The following is a 22,286-nucleotide window of genomic DNA, read 5'->3' as shown; positions in this document are numbered from 1 at the left end:
TTGGTTAATCAGGCTATGTAGAAGGTGAAGGAGACTCAGGATACGCTTAAGGATGTCCAAAGTCTCCAAAAGTCCTATGCGGATGTAAGACGTAGGGACTTAGAGTTTGAGGTTGGGGATAGGTGTTCATAAAGGTGTCTCCCATGAAGGGAGTAATGCAGTTTAGTATAAAAGGGAAGCTCAATCCATAGTATGTTAGCCCTTATATGGTTTTGCGGAGGGTTGGTAATGTTGTGTATGAATTGGAGTTGCCTTCTAGGTTGAGCTCCATTCATCCGATATTCTATGTCTATATGCTGAGAAAGAATATAGGTGATTCTTTATCGGTTCTTTCTTTGGAAGGATTGGGTATCTCATATTTTCTATCTTATGAGGAGATCCCAGTTGAGATTTTGGATCGGCAAGTTCGTCAGTTATGGAACAAGGATGTGGCCTCGTTTAAGGTTCTATGAAAAACCACAAGGTGGAAGAGAATACTTGGGAAGCAAAAGAGGACATGAAGTCCAAGTATCTGCCTTTGTTTCTTCTCTGGATATTCGTGTGGAAGGTATGTGTTCTTGATCACATAATTTTTTTCTAACTTGGTAAAAGGAAAAGCTAATTTCCTTGCATCTTTGTTTTCTAGCTTAGTTAAAGGTTGGAATGGGTATGTTGGGGTGTAAATCATGCTTGTACTACCTTGTCCGTCATTCGGGGATGAATGATCTTAATGGGGAATACTAAAACACCCTGGGTTTTAACCATTAGAAAATTTCTCAGTTTTTGGCCTCTGGACATCATATGATTTAGGAAACTTCTCGTATGATAGAGTATAGTTTAGATGGTAACCAGATTGGGTTGGTTGGTTTCTATCAAAGGTACAATTGGATCATACTAGTCATACCTTAGGGTACTAATGGTAAGATGTCTATAGTATATTGCCTTAAGTTAAGTTTGGTGATTCTTTTCTTCCTAAGGTATGGTTTTATGATACTAGTCGTATGGTTGGGTACGGTTTTGCTTGGGTGGTCGTATGTTGGATAGTGTTGGGGTCCAAGGGGAGGCCTAGGGTACAATATAAGGGTACCACTCGTACCCTAGGGTACTATTAGGGTGGGGTGGTCATACTATCCTGCGGGGATTTTAGGAAGTTTAAGTTGGGAGTAATCTGGATATTTCACTCTTAACCTCTCAAGACTCCACAACTTATATCACTCTTGAGACATTATTTACACTAGTATTCTCAATCAAAAACACTTAATCCACTTAAATTCTCTTCAAGGGTCTTAGGTCAAGGAAGGCTATGGTTTCATCAATAGTATTAATTTGGGGTTTACAAGGGTGATTTTTCCACGTCATTTTCGTAATCTAAGGAATGTACTCCTCCCTCATTGGTAATTCCAACTAATGGCATGTTTTATGAATTATTTTCATGGCATAATTATTGTATGGTTTTGGGTTTTCAAATATATGTTGGGGTTTTTGGTTATAATGGTTGATTATGGTTTTCCTATGTCTTTTACTTATGGTTTTCATATTATAATGGTGGCTTGAACATTTGGTTACATAGGAATGGTTAATTGGTAGGTGGTTTTAACTTTTGAAGCTATATGCCCTTAACATGTTTTATGAAATGCCTATGAGAATGTTTTTGGTTAATTTTTTAGACTTTCATTGAACTATTGCATAGTATAACTTAGTAATGGAACCTTAAATGATATAAATGATTTAAATATTTTGGAATGGTTAAATGGTAAGGCCATGGTTTTGTTAAATGAACACTTGTGGGGTAAAAGGGAATCCCCTAAGCAACTAAATAATGTTATCTATAGGTACATGGAAATCCCTTATTCTTTAAAAGAATGGCTAAGGACATTGCTTGAAAGATATAGTTGGTATGACAATACAACTACTTATAGCAACAACAACAACAATAACAACATACCTAGTATATTCCCACCAGGTGGGGTCTGGGGGTGGGGGTGGGGGTAAGTGTATGCAGTCCATACCACTACCTCAAATATGAGATAGAGAGGCTATTTCCGATAGACCCCTAGCTCAAAATAGAACAATCTAAGATAAGGAACAATAATATTATGAATAGTAAAAGAAAAATATATAATAGGGATTATCAAACTCAATAGTACCATAAACAAGATATTCTAAGTAACATACCAAAATATACCATACCCTAAACTCAGACTAACCTTCTACCCTACTCTGCCTCCTCTACAACTTCTTATCCAGGGTTATTTACTTGGTAAGCTGGAGTTGCTCTATATCATGTCTAGTCACCTCCCACCAATATTTCTTTGGTCTACCTCTACTATGCATGAAACTATTCCTAGCCAACCTCTCACACCTTTGCACTGGGGCATCCATGCTCCTCCTTATCACATGAACAAACCATCTCAACCTCACTTCCCTCATCTTGGATTCTACTAAAACCATACCCACCTTATCCCGAATAGCCTCATTTCTAATCCTATCTTTCCTAGTATGCCCACACATCTACCTAAGCATTCTCATTTCTGCCACCTTCATTTTCTTGATGTGGTTCTTCTAAACAGGCCAACATTCTTCCCTATACAACAACGCCGGTCTAACCATAACTTTGCAGAACTTGCTTTTAAGTTTGAGAGGTACCTTTTTGTCATACAAGATTCTAGAGGCAAACCTTCATTTCATCCATCCTACCCCAATTCGATGAGTAACATCTTTGTGAATCTCTCTATTCTCCTAAATCATAGAGCCTAGATACTTAAAACTATCGCTCTTACTTATAGAATGAGTATCGAGCTTAACAACTACATCAAACTCATGAGACACCTTGCTGAACTTACACTCCAAATATTTTATTTTGGACCTACTCAACCTAAACCATTTAGACTCAAGAGTTTACCTGAAAACTTCCAATTTAGCATTTACTCCACTACGTGTCTCATCAATCAAGACTAAATTATCTGCAAAAATCAAACAATAAGGCACCTCACCTTGAATGTGCCGCATCAAAACATCCATCACCAAGGAAAAAAGAAACAGACTAAGATTCGAACCTTGATGTGACACCACTACTTATAGCCTTAGTTAATAATAAATGGAATGATGGTTTGGTTGTGTGGTAATGGTTTTAATTGGGCAATAATGGCGGGTTGTGATAGCTAACCATGAAGGTGTGAGTCTAATGGATGGACATTGGAAACTCATAAATGCCGACATGAGGATTGGTTGTGGCGACCATATATAATACTTATAGGGTACACGGTAATCCCCTAAGAACACTTGTACATATGTATCATGGAGAGCAAAGGGTACTTCGGAATCCCTTACTCTTACGGTATCTCTGGTTCATACGGCTAAATACATTAGGGCCTATTAAGTGGGTTACATTAGACCCATAATGCATGTGGGTAGTTCTAGGATGGTTAAGCTACATATACCTAGTTAATGGTTTTAAAGGCATACTAAACTCGGTTCCCTTTCCCAAGATAGAGTGTGTATATATATGTATGGTTATGAATGCATATGGTTGTTAACTTGGTTTTGAAGGGTTGAATTATTTTATCCTTATCTTGAGTATTTTCTAGCATTCACCTACTAACCCGTTTTCGGGCGGCTGTTCTCCATGCAATATAGAAACCAACCGTTCTACTTCTCCTGCTTAGTGATCAAATTTGGGATCAACTCGGTTGGCTTAAAGTGGTGATCTTCCATAATTTGAAAGGATCCATTTTATGTCATAGATGTATTTACTTATTTTTGTCATCTTATAGACTATGGTTTTGTCTTTGGTCGGGGGTATATCCTAATCAGATATTGTTTTACTTTGGGTTTGAGGCTTGGTGGGACTACTATGGGTTCGTATTGGTAGTGTCAGTATTGGTGTCAGCTTTAGCATTGGCATTGGTATTGAGGCTTATACGAGTGAACTAAATTTGAATTATGATTGTTCTATTTTGTTTGGCATTATATATATTTATATTTGGAACTTATTTGGTATAGGATTTATGAATTTGTTTATGGTATGGTTATTAATTGGGTTTTGGATGGTTAGACTTTTTTGGGTTAGTCACGTTCATGGACCTATCCTAGAGTTTGGAATTGTATAAAATGCTATATCGTTATATACTCAAAATTCATTCAACTTAGGGTATGCATATGGAGGTTGGGTTGGGTAATGGCAATGGTTACCATTCCTTTTTGGACTAGGGATTCCCATTATGACAAGACCCAGGTTGGGGTCATGTCATTTGGTTAGGTATTTATTATTTTAATTGGGCATTAAAGAGGGTTGACATAGCTAGCCATAAAGGTATGAGTTTGATGGACGAATACTGGAAACTCGTGTTTGCTGATAAAGATTCATCTTGATGACTAAGTGCTTGTGGGGTACAGGGGAATCCCCCAAGTGCAAACACATACATATGTATCATATAGGGTGAAGGGTATAAGGTAATCCCCGTCCACCTATGGTATCTCCGGTTTGTATGGCTAACGTGCATTGGGGCTCGTCCAGGGATAACAATGGACCCATATTGCTCGTGGGTAGGTTTATGATGGTAAAGCTACATAATCCAAGTAAAGGTTTTAAAGTTAATGCTAAGCACGGTTCCCTCTTCCAGCATCTTATACACACACACACACACATATATACTCGCATATGCATGGATATGAACATGTACATTAGTTTGATTTGGTTTTGAAATGATGGCATTAGTTTATCTTTATCCTTGAGCTACAAGCTAGCATTCACTGCGCTAACCATCTTAAGAGATATTTCCCCATGCGTTGTAAGAATCAACCATACTTTCGCTCCTTCTACATAGTGACTAGGAGATTCGGGGATAATTTTTGAGTCAGACTGAAGTGGTGACCTTCGATACTTTGAAAGGCCCTATTTCATGCTATGGATTTATTGTGTCTTTACTATTTCTTTTGGTTTTTCTTTTGGCTATGGTTTGGGGCATGTCCCGACTGGATATTCTTTGGTTTTAATTAGAGGCTTTGTTGGAATACTGTGGACATGAGTGGTTGTTTTGTTGTTAGTTTTTGGTTATAGACTTATCTTAATTTCTTTAAATCAATATTCTCTTATCTTATTATATGTTTTGAATTCATCTCACATAGGGTGTAGGGGGTCTACTATTTAGGTATTGGGGGTGATCTTCGATCCTGGTTGGCCTTGAGATACCCCACACGGAAGGGCCTTGGTTCGGGTTGTGTCAGCTATGTCTTGTGTGGTTAGGCATAGGGGGTGGTCTTTGATCCTCGGTATTCTTGATATACCTTTCACGAATAGGCCTAGTATAGATCATAAAAGAGTTAGTATGAGAGACAAGGTTTGGTGTCATTGGGTGTCCATAAATTCATGTCAAGATGAGTCTCTTTTATGGATGTATATCACGCCTTACTTATAAGGGAAATGCTACGAGTAATTTAGGAATGTTTTCCTTTCTTCTGATCTACTTTTGTGCTTTAGTGTCTAGGGTATTTAAATTTCTTGTAATTTTATTTTCTTTTTAGATCATGACTCCCAAAATACCCGATGCTTGTGAAAACTCCTCTTTTCTAGTTAAGGGTAATACGAACGGGCTCATCCTACTTAAAAAGTTCAAACTCGATCTAGGATCACTGCTTCTGATTGCCCTAGATGAGTTCCACTGGTTGCCACAGATCCTTCTCCTTCTGGTAACATTCTTGCTCGATCACATCTAGGAGATATTACCAATATTTAGTTCTACAATTCCATTCATATGTTAACCCAATTGGTGATATCTCAGTCACGCCAGTTGGGTCCTACCGGTGCTGCTATGACATTTTCTTTTGAGGCCACTAGGGTTGGCCAAGTTATGTGGATGAATCCTCTAACCATTACTGGCTCTAAGGTTGAGGAAGATCCTCAAGGGTTCATCGATGAGATGGAGAAGATTCCCCATGTGATGCATACTTCTGACTCTGAGGGTGTGTAATTTACTATTGACCAGTTGAAGGATGTAGAATATCAGTTATATGAGGAGTCCTACAAGTCTAGGGGTGATAAGGTAGAGTTGTCTTTATGGGAGGATTTCTCTGGTGATTTTCTCAATTGCTTCTTTCTTCAAGAGTTGAGGGAAGCGAAGGTTGAAGAGTTTGTGAATTTGAAGTAAGGCAATATGACTATGAAGAAGTATACTTTAAAGTTTCATCAACTATCCCGTTATGTCCCTAAGCTAGTATCTAATATGAGTTCAAAGATGAGGAAATTTTCTTTGGTCTTGTCTCAAGGCGTGGTATAGGAGTGTAAGACCACCTTGCTAAATAATGACATGGATATCTTTAGGTTTGTGGTGTATGCAACAAGTGAAGGATGAGATGAAAAAATATACAACTATTATGGAGAGGCAGAGTAAGGGATCCCTATTTTCTACGGCTAGTGCTCCTTATCTTTAGCCATCTGGTGATCATTATTTTTAGAGAAACAGTGGATTTAAGGCATAGGGTGCCCAATCTCAGGCCAGTGGGGCTCAGTCAGCTCCATCCCATCCTCCTTGTAGATTATGTGGGCAGTTGAACCATGGCTTTTATGACTAAGGGAGAAATAAGTGTTTTAGGTGCTACGAGCTTGGCCACTTTCAGAGGAACTATCAATCATGCGATATTGATACAGGGTCAATTAAGGTCTCAATTATTTCTTCTTCTTCTCTCGCATTGATGGGTTCTTCTTCTGGCTCAAATATTGGTCGGAACCATCTATATGCCCTAGCCACTCGTTTGGATTTTGAGGCATCTTATGATGTTGTTATTGGTATGCTAAAACATTTCTCTTGTGATCTATATTTCCCACTTAATATCGATTCCATCCTCTCTTATGTGACATCGTATGTGGCTATTCATTTTTCTTTTATCTTTAGCATATTCTGAATCCTTTTCCTATGTCTACCCTAGTGGGTGAATTTATTATGGCTAAAAAAGTCTACAAGAGTTGTGTAGTGTCGGTCTGTGGTAGAGAAATATTGGTGGACCTGATAGAGTTGGACATGTTTACTATTGATGTGATTTTTGGGATGGATTGGTTGCATTCGTGCTATACGTCTCTTGATTGTCGGGCTCAAAAGGTCAGTTTCCAATTGCCAAATGACCCGGTGATGGAGTGGGAAGATAGTTCCCTAGTGCCTAAAGAAAGTTTCAGAGCTTTTTGTGTATAGCTGGTTATTATATAAGGTTTTTGGAAAGTTTCTTTTCTATTGCTACCTCATTGACTAAGTTGACTTAGTAGAAGGTGAAGTATATATGGTCTTATGCTTGTGAGGGTAGTTTTGAGAAGTTGAATTGTTTTGACCCTACCCGAGGGTATCGATGGTTTTGTTGTTTATTGTGATACATCTCAGGTGGTACAGGTTTGTGTGTTGATGCGACATGGTAAGTTGGTTTCATATTCTTCAAGGCAATTGAAGGTACACGAGAAAAACTATCTGACTCATGATTTGGAATAGTTGGTTGTGGTCTTTGCTTTGAAGATTTGGCACCACTAATTGTATGGGGTTCATGTTCACATCTTCTCAGACCATAAGATTTCCAGTATGTATTCACTCAGAAGGAGTTGAATCTCATGCAAAGGATATGGCATAAGTTTCTCAAGGACCATTACATGAGTCTTCACTATTATCCAAGTAAAGCTAATGTGGTTGTTGATGCTCTTAGCAGGTGATATGGTTCATCAGAAGGTGATGGCTTTTGAGATTTGTTGTGATGGTATCTTGAGGTATCAAGGTAGATTGTGTGTTCCCGATGTTGATGGTCTATGAGAAAAGATCTTACCTGAAGCTTACGAGTGGAGGTACACCGTCCATCCCAGTTCTCCAAAGATGTACTATGACTTGAAAGAAATCTATTGGTGGAATAACATGAAGAAAGATATTGCAGATTTTGTGGCAAGGTGTATGATTTGTCATCTAGTGAAGGTGGACCAATTGTGTCTTGGTGGTTTGTCTTAGGAGATTGAGTTTCTTGTGTGGAAATAGGACGTGATTAATATGGATTTCTTTATCGGTCTTTCGCAATCTTTACACCAGTTTGATTCTATTTGGGTCATCGTGGATAGGATGACTAAGTCCACTCACTTCTTGCCAGTGAAGACTAATTATTCGGCAGAGGATTACGCTAAGATTTTCATTGAGTAGATTATGAAGTTGCATGATGCTCCAGCTTCCATTATATCTGATTGAGGTACTCAGTTCACATATCACTTTTGGCGTTCCATTTAGAGAGGTTTAGGGACTAAGATGAACCTTAACATCACTTTCCACCCTTAGACGGATAGACAAGTGGAGTGAATGATTCAGACTTTGGTGGATATGATAAGGTCATGTATGATAGATTTTGGTGGTAGTTGGGTCATCCATTTTCCACTCACTTAGTTTGTGTATAATATTGGCTATCACTCGAGTATTTGGATGGCTCCCTTCGAAACTTTATTTGGCAGGAGGTGTAGGTCCCCTATTGGGTGGTTTAAGGTTGGTGATAATAAGTTATATGGTCCCGACTTCGTTCACCAAGATATAGAGAAGGTGAAGGTGATTTAGGATATACTTAAGGCCACCAAAAGTCGCCAGAAGTCCTACATGGATGTAAGGAGAAAGGACTTGGAGTTTGAGGTTGATGATTTGGTGTTTCTTAAAGGTGTCTCCCATGAAGGGAGTGATGCAGTTTGGAAAGAAGAGGAAGCTCAATCCTCATTATATTGGTCCATACCGTATTTTGAGGTGAGTAGGAAATTTTGCTTATGAGTAGGAATTGCCATCAAGTTTGGACTCTATTCATCTAGTCTTCCATGTGTCAATGTTGATGAAATGTGTGGGCGATACTTCTTTCGTTGTTCCTTTGGAAAGTCTAGGTCTCTCAGATTCTTTGTCTTATGAGGAGGTCCCGATTGAAATTTTGGATCGACCAGTCCACTGGTTGTGAGCGAAGGATGTAGCTTCAGTTTAGGTTCTATGAAGGAACCATAAGCTTGAATAAGCTACTTGGGAAGCCGAAGAGGACATGAAGTCCAAATATCCATTCTTATTTGTCGCTTCGGATAATCGTGTAGGAGGTATGTGTAATTCTTAACATCTTTATTTTCTGACTTTGTTAATGGGAATTGTGATTACTTTGATATCTCTATAATCTATCTTTGTTAAAGGCAAGCGTGGTTTTGTTTGGAGTCAAATTGTGCTAATAAATGCCTTGTCCTATCATTAGAGGATAAATGATCCTAAGGAGAGGATTATGCAACACCCCGTATTCTTGGTACTTGAAAATATCTAAAATTTTATCCTCACTGACCAAACTACGACTCCCCTTACGAGTTGTAGGGAATCTTGATAAGTCTTAGTTACTTAATCGTACCTTGATCAGTATGTGTGGCTACTTTTCCTATCTTGATTACTATTGGCTTCCAACAAGTTGTAAAGACTTTATGTGAGTCGCATAGCACAAATTATAGGGTGACCAGGGTGTAGCCTAATGAATCTGTCTTGGATACGATTTAGACCCTATGAGTCGCAGGGTCATGATATGAGTCGTATAATGTGGGTCATAGGTTCAACAACATGTGTTCCCTATGACACTGTCTTGACTACGACTCATGGTAACGAGTCGTAAATTATCTTAACGAGTAGTCATGAGACTCATAACGACTAGTGACAATTTTTTAGCTTTTAAACTGAGGTAACTTTGGACATTTCCCTGTTTACCCACTTAATGTTCACGACCATAAAACACCTTTGTGACATTATTTTCAACACTTTAGCAATCAGAGCTCTCTCTCAAACTCTCAAAAATCACTAAAGTTGGGATAATTAGGGTTTCTAGGAAGTAGGTCATCAAGGGCTCAAGGGTTGAATTCTCTCTACAAATCTTGGTATTTAAGACATGTTACTCTCCCCCAATTATTACTTTATCAAAAACATGAATTTAATTTTCTTTAATTGGATGGTTTTAGAATGTGGGTTTTGTTGTGGTTGAGGGCTTTGACATGGCTGATTCTTAAATTGTTTTACCATGATTCATTATGAATTATTTATGCTTTATTAAGGGGTGCATGCATATGGTGGGGTGCATACATATGGTGGATAAACTAAGGGGTCATGGATTTCCCAAAATTGATCCTTTGAAAGTGAAATTGGTTTTGGATAATATTTTTACCTCAACCCACTTATGTAAATGTCTTTGAATTGTAAATTTATCACTTGGTTTGGCTTACTCACCTATGTTATTACATTTCATAAATGGTTAAACTTTGAACATGGCTTTTAAAGGCCTTATTGGCTATGAATTGATTTAATGAACAAAGGGGATCGAGGTATTCGCCCCTCAGTTAATATGATTACTATGGCATAGAGATAAGCTTGGAAGTATTAGGGTATTACGATAACCATGGTGTGCCCTAATGGTTGGTTTTGTAGGTAATGAATGTTTTATGTGAAACTTGATTTAAATTGGTCTTCATGGGTTTTATATAGTGAAGCTGTGAAGGTGTGGGTCTTGGATGACTTATACTGGAAACTCATGTTTGCTAACATAAGGTTTTGTCTTGATGACCGTGTGCATGGGTAACACTTAATATATATTTGGGAAGGCTAGTTGCTTGATGGCTTTATCTTTCCCTTAGATTTTCTCTGGTACATTCGACTGACACGCACTAGGGACCTTTCAGCAGTGACGCAACCCGACTAAGGTCCTTGTCATAATAGGCATCCCAAGTACGACCTGGATCGGATCACCCCCGTTACACAACCCAAGCTCCAGACGGCTGCCCTGAGTTGGATGAATTTCGAGCATGTATTAATATAGTGTAACACCTTACATGAATACTCTGGGATAGGATCACAACCATGACCGACCCAACCGAGTCTAATCATCCTATACCAACAATACAACTATGCCAAACCATGACCAAATAAGCTCCAAATCTTAATATAATTAATCCCAAAATGAAATAGGATGGAACAACTAATAATATTGTCCAATGATGTTAGCCCTTTAGCTTATTCCAATGCCAATACCGATACCAATATCGATCCCACCCATTCCAACCCATAGAAGTACTACAAACCCTCTAACCAAAAGAGTAGTAAAAACTTGGTTGGGATATTCCCCCAACTATAGCAAAAACCAATATCTAGAAATAAACCAAAATGTCTAGAAATATTCCTAACATAAAATAGAGCCTTCCGAAAGGATGGAAGCTCACCACTTCAGTACAAATGTTGTCCCCCAGTCAATCACTATGTAGGAAGAGTAGAACGGTCGGTTCCTGCATAGCATAGGTATACAACCGCTAGTAGACGAGTTAGTAAGTGACCGCTGTCACGAACTTAGGATAAGGAAAAAATAATTCCATTTATAAAACCAAATAAAACCATCCATATGCATAAAACCACGCATATATATATATTACCATTCCAGGAGAAGGGACTGAGTTTTACATGAGCTATATGAGTTCAACTCCACCTGGTGAAAGGGCCCCAGTACATGTAGCCGCACGACCAGGGAAGAAAACCTTGGATGACTAGTACATCTCTCAAAATATAGTGTGCACATGGTCACCAAGACCAACCTCACATCGACAAAAATGAGTTTCCAGTTCTGGTCCCCCCGGGATCTCCTCCTTCCACGGCTTTGCTACATATCCTGCCATTATTGCCTAGTTAAAACTAATTTCCAAATAAGCAAACCATTATCCATTTATTAACCAAGACCATTAATATTGAACTCATCATACCAATCCTTACTTGCAAGTATTATTTATAGCCAACCACATTGAGGTTTAAGGGGACTTTCAAGTGCCCTTCCATTTACCATATTAAACCACTTGGGGGATTCCATGTACCCCACTAGCATAACTATTTAGCCAGTTACCTTACCAGACCATTTAAACTATGCATAATTCCTTGACCAAGTTTTAAAACAAGCAAAAGTTTCATTAAAAGTACTCAATGAAATGAACATATAGTTATAAGTATTTTGTCAAACATATTGGCGGCATAATATGACCAAAACCAATTACAATTACCATAAAACCATTCCTATGCAATCCAATTATCCAAAACCACCATTACTGTATATAAAACCATAATTAGAACCATAAGAAACAATAACCAACCATTTAATATCAAAACCCCCAATTCATTTTTGAAAAACTAAATCATACAATCAATAAAATCATGAAAACATCAATAAAAATCATGTGTTTAGATAAAATTAACAATAAGGGAAGAGAACTTGCCTTAAACCAAGATGATGATGCAAAAAAATCACCAAGACAAGCCCCATATCAATCCTCTAGTTGAAACCCTAGTTTTCCTTGGCCAAAAGCTTTTGAGAGAATTATGGAGTGTTTAGAAGAGTTTCTAGGTGTGAATGAATGGAATAATAGAGTAAATAACCTCCCAAGTAGGTTAGAAGTCATGGGACCTTATTATCATAAGTGGGTAATGTCCAAAATAGCCCCACTAAAGTTGCAGTAAAATCCCATCACAGGGGTACGACTAACCCACACGAGTCGTACCCTTCCAATATAAGTGGTACCGTTCACTCGTACCCTAATCTCAACATTTGGTTCAAACACTGTGTAACATATGACTCATCTAACAAAGTCTTATCCAAAGCTACAATCCTTACCCTTCATCCGTACCCTTGGCAGTTTAAACCCAAGAAAGATTTAGACATTGTCCACCATACGAGTCCAGGAAATGACTCGTACTCTGGCTTATGGTTCATGGCGAGCCACTCGTACTCAAATTCAACCTAAGTAACCAAGTATAGAATTATGGTAAAGAGCCAAATAATCTGTAACCACCAATACAACTCGTAGCCATAAGTTGTATCCATTCCAGTAACCAAAATCCATCCTATCAACCAACATTGGTCAACATACGACTAGACCTTACCATCTTTACCCCAACATATGGTTCGTACCCATGAGTCGTATTAGGTCCAGAATTTTGTAGTCTCCCTCACTAGGAACATTCCTCCCCGAATGACATACAAGGTAGGGGTAACCACGCGCACGAGTCAATTGAATTATCAAATATATCCCCAATCTTTAACAAGGTTTGAAAACAAAGAGGAAAATATATAAATCTTTCCTTTAGGAAACTCAAAAAATAAAGGTGTGTTGAAGACACATACCTTCCGCATGAATCCCAGGAGCAGAAAAAATATGGATATTTAGACGTCATGTCCTCATCCGCTTCCCATGTAGCTTCTTTCATCTTATGGTTCCACCACAGAACCTTAATCGAAGCCACATCTTTGGTTCGCAACTGATGAACCTGCCTATCCAAGATCTCAAACAGGACCTCTAATAAGACAAAAAATCCATGAGACCCAATCTTTCTAAACGAAAAACCAAAGAAGGATCATCAATACACTTCCTCAACATGGAAATGTGAAAGAACAGATGAACCAAGCTTAATCTAGAAGGCAACTCCAGCTTATAATCAATATTACCAACTCTTCGCAATATCTCATAAGGAACAACATACTGGGGACTGAGCTTCCCCTTTTTGCCAAACCGCACTACTCCCTTCATGGGAGATACCTTGAGAAAAACCTTATCTCCAACCTCAAAATCCAATTCTCTATGCCTAACATCTGAATAGGACTTTTGGGGACATTGGGTAGCCTTAAGCCTCTCCCGAATCACCTTCACCTTCTCCATAGCCTGGTAAACCAAGTTAGGACAAAAAATGTCCACCTCACCAAGCTCAAACCAACCAATAGGAGACCTACATCTCCTAACATAAAATGCCTCAAAAGGGGCCATACCAATACTAGAATGGTAGCTATTGTTGTAAGAAAACTCCACCAAAGATAGATGATCAACCTAACTGCAACCATAATCAATCACACAAGCCCGAAGTATATCTTTTAATGTTTGAAAAGTTCTCTTCGCTTGCCCATCCATCTGCAGGTGGAAAGCAGTAATCAGACGAACCTTAGTTCCCATCCCTTTCTAAAAAGATTTCTAGAAGTGAGACGTAAACTGTGTGCCACAATTAAAAATAATTAAAATAGGAACCTCATGCAGCTTCAAAATTTTCTGAAGATACAACTTCGCATAATCCTCCACCGAGAAGGTAGTTTGCACTAGTAAAAAGTGCACAGAATTAATCATCCTATCTACAATAACCCAAACTGAATCATATTAATTCTGAGACCGAGGAAGTCTAGTAACGAAATCCATATTGATCACTTCCCACTTCTACTCGGGAAAATCTATTTATTGATACAACACTCCTAGCCTCATATGCTCAAACTTAACATATTGACACACCATACACTTTGCCACGAAATCAGCCAAATCTCTCTTTATGCCATTCCACCTATAGATCTCCTTGAGATCTTGATATATCTTAGTCGAGCCAGATGAATAATGTAGCATGACTCATGCGCCTCTTTCAAAATCCTTTGTAGCACACCGTCGACATCAGGAACACAAAACCTCCCTTGGTACCGTAAAGTACCGTCACCACTAATCCCAAACATCACTACCTTTTTCCCACCAATGGTACTCTTGAATTTCATCAAGTTAGGATTTAGCACTTGCTTCCCCTCAATCATTACACTAAGAGGTGATCGAACCCCTTCTTACACCACCACACCACCATTCTTGGAGTCTAAGAGGCAAACTTAAAGATTAGCCAAGAGGTGAATATCCTTTACCAATTGCTGTTTCCCTTCCTTCATATATGCCAAACTGCCCATAGATAACCTGCTAAGAGCATCCGCAACCATGTTAGCCTTACCTGGGTGGTAGCAAAAACTTATGTCATAGTCCTTGAGAAGCTTACACCATCTCCTCTGCCTGAGATTAAGCTCTTTCTGGGTGACCACATACTTTAGACTCTTATGATTAGAAAAGATATCCATATGAATACCATAAAAATAATGCCGCCATATTTTAAAAGCAACCACAATCGCCAACAGCTCCAAATCATGAGTATGATAATCCTTTCATGCACTTTCAACTGTCTGAAAGCATAGGCAATCACCTTCCCATGCTGAACTAAAACATAACCAAGCTCTACCCGAGATGCATCATAATAAACCACGAACCCATCATTGCCTTCTGCAAAGTCAAAATTAGAGTCGAAGCTAACTTATCCTTTAACTTCTCAAAACTCCCTTCACAAGCATCTGACCAAGAAATCTTGACCTTCTTTGAGTTAACTTAGTCAAAGGAGCAGCTATCGATGAAAAGCTTTCCACAAACCACCTATAATATCCGGCTAAACCCAAAAAGCTCCGAATGTCAGATAGAGTCATAGGTCTAGGCCACCTCTTCACTAAAACAACCCTTTGTAGATCCATAATGATCCCCTCACTAGAAATAATGACCCAAGAAAGTTACAACAGTCAACTAAAACTCACACTTGGAGAACTTGGCATAGAACTGCTATTCCTTTAAGGTTTGTAACACCACACGAAGGTGATTAGCCTGATCCATCTTACTCTTCGAATAAACTAGAATGTCATTAATAAACATAATAACGAAGAGATCCAAGTACTAATGACAAACTCTATTCATCAGATCCATAAATTCCACCAGAGCATTAGTTAACCCAAAAGATGTTTTCTAAAACTCAAAGTTCCTATACCAACTACAAAAATCCCTCTTCGGTATATCCAGCTCCCTAATCTTTAGCTGATGGTACCCAGACTAAAAATCTTTCTTTGAAAAGAACTTGGCACCTTGAAACTGGTCAAATAGATAATATGTCCTTGGAAGAGGATACTTATTCTAAACTATCACCTTGTTCAACTACCTATAGTCAATACATATCCGAAGGGAACAATCTTTCTTGCACACAAAAAAACTAGTTCACTACATGGGGATACACTAGGATGAATAAATCCTTTATCCAGAAGATCTTTAAGTTTCTCCTTGAGTTTCCTTAACTCAGCCGAAGTCATTCTATATGAAGGATTAGAAATTTGATGAGTGTTCAAAAGCAAGTCAATACCAAACTCTATTTCCCTATCCGGAAGAACACCAGGAAGATCATTCAGAAAGATCTTTGGAAACTCATTAACCACTGGAACTGATTAGAAAAAGGGACCTTTCGAGTAAGAATCTTTAATCCAGACCATGTGATAAAGAAAACCTTTAGAGATTAACCTCTGAGCTTTAAGATAAGAAATAAATCTCCCCCTAGGAGATAAATAACTACCCTCCCATTCTATAACCGGCTTACTAGGGAACCCAAGGATAACCCTATGGATCTGAAAATCCAAGGATGCGTAACAAGAATGCAACCAATCCATACCCATAATGACATCAAAATCCACCATACCTAACTCAAATAGATCCACTAAGGTATGCATGCCACCAACAGATACCACATACCCCTTATAGACTCACATAGCAATAACTAAGTCACCTACTAGGGTAGAAATAGAAAAAGTATTTGAGATAACTTCCAGATCAAAACCAAAAGATACAACCACATAAGGGGTTACATAGAAGAGAGTAGACCCCAGATCAAGCACATAATAAACATCATGAGAGAAAATTTATAATGTACTAGTATTGATATCATATGATACCTTGGATTCTTCTCGAGGCGCCAAAGCATAAAACCATTATGACCAACATCAGAACCAGGAGCAGTACCAGAAGTAGATGCAATACTACAAGGTGTAGGAGCAGAAGATGAAGCCACAGAAATCTTATTCATCTCCGTAGAAACCTTATTAATTGGATAATCCTTGAGACGATGTCCAGCCTAGCCAAACTTGAAGAATTTGTCCCTTCTTTCATCATAATAAGAACGATGAGGATGACCATAGAACCTATAAGAAAGGCATGAAGAAACTAACTGACCTCCGCTTGCCTGAGATTGGCCATTCTATACCCAGAAATTGTCACCACCAAAATAACGTCTGTCACCTAAATGATAACGAACACTAGCAGAAGGGTATTAACCATAACTCCCCCACTTATTTTTCTACCATTTGCCACCATCCTAACCATCCTGAGACTGAGCACCTCCCTGGTCATAAAACCTGCTCCTCGTACGCTGTCTATCCCTAAACTTTATCTGTTTCCTTTTTTCATTCTCCACTTATTGCATATGAATAGTCGATCGAGAGATGTCCATATCTTTAATAAATAAGGCAGTCTTGCTCTCCAAAATCAGATCCTGATTTAACCTAGAGGCAAATTTCCTTATTTTTACCCGCATGTCAGCCACTAAATCAAGAGCATACCTTGACAAATTGGTGAAACTTCAAGGAATATTCCTTGACAGACATCTTACCCTGCTTTAGGTTCACAAACTCCTCCATTTTTCTTTCCCTCAACTCTTGGGGAAAGAATTGATCTATGAAGGACTTAGAAAAAGTATCCCACAAGACTGATTCTTCCACATCACCCTTATCCCTAGCCTACTCTTCTTACCACTGATATGCAACCTCTTTGAGCTGATAAGTTGTAAAGTTTACCCCTTCTACATTAGTAGCCTGCATCACCTAAAATATATTCTCTATTTTATCCAAGAAGCCCAGTGGATCCTCCTCCACTTTTACTCCAGAAAAAGCATGAGGACTCATCTTCATAAATTTGCCAACCTTTGTGGCCTTAGCAGACAAAGCACTAGTCTTACCCTACTCAGCCTGAGTAGTAACTATTTGAGCAATAATATCAATAGACTAATGGAATTCTGCATTAGCCACCTCTCCTTGAGGAGGACTAGTAGTAATTGGTGGAATGCCAGAACTATAAGGGATAAGATCATGAGATTTAACATGAACCCCTAAAGTAGGATGCACCTCTTCAGCATTATCCCCAGATGGGATAGAAGAATTTCCTTGAGTTTCAAATCTATGAGACATGATTTGAAAGTCCAACAAAGAAGGATTAGAGAAGATTTCAAGACAGAGACTCCAAACTTGAAAATAGAATACCAAGAAATTAAAATATTCCTAAATGCCTTATAGCCTCTCTCTTATGAGTGTGGCGCGCTATACAACCATAAAAGAAACTCAACTTGATACAGCTTTGTGGACTCCCAATTGACCATGAACCTAGGCTCTGATACCAACTCGAAACTATCCAACTGAGGGCCTTATCATAATAAACATCATAAGTTTGACCAATACTGGAGACCACCCCTATTACCCAGACCCAAACTCTAGCCTTCTGCCCTGAGTTTGCTAAATTTTAAGCATGTAACAAGATAGTGTAACAGGTCATATGATGACTCTGGTATAGAATCACAAACATGACTGACCCAACCAAGTCCAACCATCCCATACAAAAAATCCAACCATGCTAAACCATACCAAGGGACATAACCAAATAAGTTCTAAATTATAATATACTTAATCCCAAAATAAAATAGGATGGAACAACCAATAATATCATTTAATGATGTCAGGTATTCAGCTTATTCCAATGCCTAGGTCATCACCAATAACGATCTCGCCCATTCCAACTCATAGAAGTACCACAAATCATCTAACAAAAAGAGTAGTTTTTAGTTGGGACATGCCCTCAACCATAGCCAAAACCAATATCCAAAAATAAACCACTTTAGTCCAAATGCTATCCCTGAGTTAATCACTATGTAGGAGGAGTAGAATGGCTGGTTCCTACATAAAGTGGGTATACAACCACCAATAGATGGGTTAGCGAGGAACTACTAGCATGAATTCTTGATAAGAATAAAATAATACCATTTATAAAATCAAGTAAAACCATCCATATGCATACAACCATGCATATATATATATATATAAAATATATAACCATGCCGGGAAAGGGGATCGAGTTTAGTATGCCTTTAAAACCTTTACTTGGGTTGTGTAGCTTTGCCATCCTAAACCATCCATGGACTATGTAGGTTCAATTCCCCTTGCTAAAAGGTCTCCAATGTATATAGCCGCATGACTAGGAAAGAAAACTTGTGATGACTTGTAAATTCCTCGAAATATTGTATGACATTGTGAACACAGTTCCCAAAACCAACCTCATATCAACAAATAATTATTTACCATTTTGGTCCCCCTAGGACCTCCACCTTCCATGGATTTAATACACATCCCACCATTATTACCCAGTTAAAACCAATTTTTAAATAACCAAACCATTATCCATTTATTAACCAGCCCTTCAACAATATCGTCCAATAATTGTCATACCAACCCTTACTTGTAAGTATTATCCATAGCCAACCACATAGAGGTTTAAGGAAATATTCAAGTGCCCTTCTATTTACAATATTAAACCACTTGGGGGATTCCGTATACTCCAGAAGCATAACCATTTACTCAGTTACCTTTTCAAATCATTTAAACTATGCATAATTTCTTGACCAAGTTTTAAAACAAGAAAGAGTTCCATTAAAAGTAGTCAATGCAATGCACATATCTTTATAAGCATTTTGTCAAACACATTGGTGGCGTAATATGACCAAAATCAATTCCAATTACCATTACACCATTCCTATGTAATCCAATTATCCAAAACAACCATTAATGCTTATAAAAGAATAATTAAAACCATGGTAAACCATAACGACCATTTAATATCAAAATGCCCAATTCATATTTGAAAACCAAAATCATCGAATTAATAAAATTGTGAGAACATTCATGGAAACCATGCCTTTAGATAAAATTAACAATAAGGTAAGAGAACATGCCTTAAGCCAAGATATTGCTGAAAAAATATCACCAAGACAAGCCCCAAATCAATCCTCTAGTTGGAACCGTAGATTTCCTTGCCCTAAAACTTTTGAGAGAATTATGAAGTGTTTAGAAGAGTTTCTAAGTATTAATGAATAGAATAATAGGGTAAATAACCTCCCAAGTAGGTTAGAAGTCATGGGACCTTATTAGGATAAGTGGGGAAATGTTCATAATTCCCCTACTTATGTTGCACAAAAATCCCACCATAGGGGCATGACTGACCCACATGAGTCGTACCTTTCCAATACGATTCGTACCCTCCACTTGTACCCTAGCCTTAACTTTTAGATCAAATACTGTCTAGTATACGACTCATCTAACTAAGGTGTATCCAAAGCATACTATCCCTACCCTTCATCCGTACCTTTGGAAGATTAAACCCAACATAGATTTAAACACTGTCCACCATATGCGTCCTGGGTATGACTCGTACCCTAGCTTACAGCTCACGGTAAGCCACTCGTACACAAATCCAACCTAAGTAACAAATTATAAGATTATGTTAAGGATCCAACCTAAGATTTGTTGCTCTGATATAAAGTTTCATACTTTGAGACAAGCCTTAGTTGTAACATGGTGTTTAGAGTCACGAGTGACCCCAAGCTAACCCATGGACTAACATAACAATGAGAATGCTATATTAAACTGAATAACATTGTGTGGAAGATAAAGTATAAAGATATATAAAAAATCAAAACCGAATGTCAATGTTAAATATCAAAATGGAAATCACTGAACATAACATAAAATAGAACATCTATTGCCTCTATAAAATCCTATACTAATATTATTTGATGGTACAATCCTCAATCTAAGATTAACTATCTAAAACTAACATGAAGATAGAACAAAATATGGATACCAGTTCTCAAATAATGATGACTCACCGAACCATAGTTGCTGAAGTAATGCTTAATCAAGTTAGCCACAATAAGGATGCTGAATGTTTGAACCAGTAATATAAGATGGTATAGTGCAAATAAGTATGGATTTAGTACTTTGAATGTACCAAGCATAAGGGATATTTAATGTACTATATAAACTAAATATGCTAAAGATGATAGGTAAGTAGACAATAGAGTTGAGATATGTAAACAGATGCAATGACCAAGTAATAACCATGTAACTATAAAATGGTCTATATAAACTAAACATAAGATCATATGAGGTTTGATTCTGAACTATGAGAGGTTTTAGCATCCTACATAGACCATATGAGCAACATGGAGTCCAACCTATAACCCAAGTTGGAGAGGTGTTCTATAACTTGTGAAGGGTACGAGCCATAATTGGTGTAAATTCACTCATGAGCCCATTAATGGTAAGGGAAACACTCTCAATTGGGGAGGACCCATTTAACATATGGTGGCACGTAGTTTGGGGCTTGGGTTATCTGAACCTGTGTCCTCTTGGTGTAAAGTACTACTCCCAACTAGAAGTAAATTGATATACTGAAATGCTCAACAGTGGTGATGGTCTAAAACTCAAAGGTAAATGTGTTATCTAAAGGCATTTTAAATCATAAAAACTAAAACAATGAGCATTAAATATAAAATTCATGATATCTTAGGTCATCGGGTTTTCATAACCCACCATCTTAGAAGAGTGCAACTACCAATGACAATTTCGTGAACTGAACATAATAAGGAGTTTCATATTTAAGCCCAAAAATGAAGAATTTATCAATGTAATGAGAATTCATAGTAATGAGTATGTAAATATGGTCAAAGTTATGGGAAACATATATTCATGGTTTTCTCCAACAAGAAGCAAAAATCTAATGAAATTCACACTTTCTATAGAAACCATAAGCTTGAAGGGTAAATTACACCATTATTTTGATATACTTTAGGACTCAATGGGTGAAAAGAAACCCAATGATAAAATAACACATACCTGGAGATGAAATTTTTATCAAAACACTTAAATTTGGAGTTTGAAGAAGATGAACCCTAATTATGCCTTGGAGAAGACAAATTATCTCTTTTTTTATCCTCCCTAAGTGTTGACTTAATTTTTAGTAATGAGAGGCTTATGGTAATATTAAACTTAATAGTTAGCCTTGAAATAACTTAAATGACATATTTTATAGGTTTAAATAGTGGAAACATACTAGAATTAATCTTATGAGACGTAACTGAAAAAGCTGTTAAATGCAATATACGAACCGTCTAATGATCGTGGGATCACCTATAATTGTGGGTGGCTATCATGGTTGAGTGGCTGATTTGAGGCTTTTTGTACTTCATCAAACAATCCTTGGTACAACTCATAGGACCAATCCATAATCATACCTTGGTTAATAGGTTGGTAGTCCAAGTGGAATAAAATTTAGGAGCTAAGATCAAGCCAAAGATCGTGGTTTCTTTACAAAATCGTGGTACCCTTTAGTGGTTGGGAGGTATATTTTCCAGCTCTAAGATTTTTGTCCTTTTTTATGTAGATGAGACCATTGTACAGTCACAGTTTCTAACTAGGACTGTTGTTTTTGTTTGTACCATCATATTGCTGGATAATGCTACACTAAAATGGCCATAATGCTTAGCTTCGGAATTGAATTAACCGGAAACATGATATGTTGGAAAGAA

Source organism: Capsicum annuum, chromosome 9, assembly GCF_002878395.1.
Source record: "Capsicum annuum cultivar UCD-10X-F1 chromosome 9, UCD10Xv1.1, whole genome shotgun sequence".
In the NCBI taxonomy this organism is placed as follows: Eukaryota; Viridiplantae; Streptophyta; class Magnoliopsida; order Solanales; family Solanaceae; genus Capsicum; species Capsicum annuum.
The sequence above is the reverse complement of the archived record's forward strand: the minus strand, read 5'-3'. Positions refer to the sequence as shown.